At 43.0% G+C, this 2,603-nt stretch overlaps 1 protein-coding gene across 1 annotated transcript in view; it reads right to left on the reverse strand.

Moving 5' to 3' along the window:
- LOC103517948 (protein Gawky) overlaps positions 1-2,603 on the reverse strand; it is a 69,354-nt gene that overhangs the window by 8,260 nt on the left and 58,491 nt on the right. The window lies entirely within an intron of this gene.

Consider the following 2,603-nt stretch of genomic DNA (forward strand, 5'->3'; position numbering starts at 1 on the left):
TCACGGGGAGAAAGAAGAAGAGAAAAGTGTGTACACCAAACATCAAATGGTGGTTGCTAAAAACACCTGAGAATTGTGAAATATTCAAGAGAAAAGTAATGGAGAAAGCCAAGAGGATAGAGGGAGTGAACCAATGGTGGGAAGAAAACAGCAAGGTGATAAAGGAAGAAGCCGTGAATGTCCTAGGCAAAACATCGGGTAAAGGAGCACCAAATGATAAGGAAAGTTGGTGGTGGAATGCTGAAGTACAGAAAGCAATTAAAGAGAAGAAAGAGACAAAGAAGAAATATGACAAAACAAAAACTCAACAAGATAAGGAAGCATACATCACAGCTAAGAAGGAAGCAAAAAGGATGGTACCGAGAGCAAAAGCAAAGAAACTCAGTGAAGCCACAGGGGACCAAGATTCGATTGAAGGTAAAAGAAAATTATTGAGAATAGCGAAGGAACGAGATAAAGCGTCGAAGGACTTTACACACGTCAAACAAATAAAAAGTGTAGTAGGGACTGTAATAAGAAAAGATGGAAAGAATATTTTTGAGAAACTGCTAAATGAAGAGAATGAGAGGACAATTGTGTGCAGGTAGTAGCACCAAGGTAACCAGAACGTGGCGCCCCCTCTGGCGTGTGGTTTCGTAGGACAGCCGCTCCTGGAGTCGTGTGCGTGCGAATTTTTCTCGGAAAAAAGCATAGTTGCAGTACTACCATTTGATTGGTAGGTTGCCTACAGGGTCATATTAGGCCGTACCCTCCGTTGATAAGAACACTAAGCTCTAGACCGCCCAGGTTTTGTCACCTCAGTGGAACAGACACTACCACTCATTGTAATGTCCTCCATACCATATCACTGGCAAAAACATTGAGTTAAAGACGAGTGTAATATTATTCTAGGGTTATATGCGATGTAGGGTTAGAAGAAGAAAATGAATCAGAACAGGTGAGTTCACCCAGCTGTAAAAGCACAAACACAAAAGGGTTCGACGAGCAAGACCCGTTACCGACGTTAGGTTCAAAGAAAAGAGAAAGTTTTTAGAAGAAAACTAGACAGGTGCATAGAATAAAAGCCAGAAGGAGACAAAGAGAAGGGCGAGTGAGAGGTAAGAAGAATGAGAGAAAGGGTGTATACAAGGAGGAGAAGAAAGGTGTACAGGTTTGTGAGCTACAGAGAGAAAGGACATAAAAGAAACTCTAAAGGCAGTGGAAAGTGGACTTGGCGCATCCATAAGATCATTCAAGGATATAGGACAGGTAAGACCCATTGTGGTGTGTAGGTAGAGTTGTAAGAGTAGAGTGACGTGGTAAATAAGATAGTAGAACAGAGAAGGAGACCTGACCCGTTTGAAGAAGCGAGGTAATTGTTGTAACGACCAGTAGTGGTGGCCAGAACATCTACATAGGAAATAAGGAATGTGAGTGTGGACGAACAGTGTGTCGTGAGTCTGTAGAAGGAGGTCTAAGTACGGTAGGGCTCCAATTAGGACGGAGCAATTAAGAAGGAGGTTAAAAAACAGGGGGGGGGGGAGGTAGGAACTGTATGTAACTAGCGGTTCCATAAATTTTGAAGAATGAAAAGGTTTATAGTGTAAAGGGGTCAAGTGTAGGGGTGAAGAAGATACAGTAGTTGTCAGAAGTAGTGAGAAAAGTGCAAGAAGTAAAAGGAAAAAGAGGCAGTCCGACATCCACATTCCAGGAATGAGGTGTAACTAAAAAGTTCTCAGAGTCAGAAGAGGGGAGGGTCGAATTGACGGAGGTCTCTACAAGTGAATCGAGGAGTAAGAGCAGGAAACAGGACATAGTGTGTTTGTGTTACAGTAGCCGTTTGTAGTACTTGGGTCCCAGCGAAGAAATGCACAAACGAGACATTATCTCAGGTCGTGGTCCAGTTATCTCTATGCCGCCGATTCTTTGGCCTAGGGACTACACTCGGCCTGAAGTGGAGGTTTTGAGCAGTGAGCAAGGTTGTGTTGAGGATTGAAAACAGGAACGAGGAGTATGTATAGAACTTGATAGGTGGGATAGGAGTGTTATGAAAAGGCCATAGTAAGAACAAGAGTTTGTAGAGGTGTCAAGATACGCGCAGCCATTAGACAGCATTCGGTAAGAGGTTCAGATATTTATGGACTCCACATCCAGAAGGAAGAATAGCAGCCACAAAGAGGTAGTTGACCGCATTCCATTTATAACGTTTAGGTAGCAAGGAGCAGCGACCGTACTTAGGCTAGACAAGAAGAGGATAGCTACAAAGAGAAGATTAGGAACAGTAGGTTATAGGAAAGGGTTTAGAATGTACTCATACAGTCTAATCAAACTAAGGAGATGATCAAGAATGTGAGGACATATAGTTAGGGAAGAGAAACATTCTAGCCGTGATACTGTTGAGAGAGAGCTGTGAGGAAACGGTATGTGAGAAGAAGTATATGAACTAATTTGTCTAGTGTGTCGTATAGGTTCGGCTTAGAGGGTTTGTGAAGGTGCGAGAGGTTGCCCATAGAGCCAGACCAGGACGACGAAAGGTGAGGAGTAAAAGAAAGTATCGAACATGTTGAAGGAGAGAACGATACGGAAGACAGGTAGTAGGAACTAAACGACAAGGTAGAAGTTTC

The sequence above is a fragment of the Diaphorina citri genome, unplaced genomic scaffold (genome assembly GCF_000475195.1).
Source record: "Diaphorina citri unplaced genomic scaffold, Diaci psyllid genome assembly version 1.1 scaffold2014, whole genome shotgun sequence".
Classification (NCBI taxonomy): domain Eukaryota; kingdom Metazoa; phylum Arthropoda; class Insecta; order Hemiptera; family Psyllidae; genus Diaphorina; species Diaphorina citri.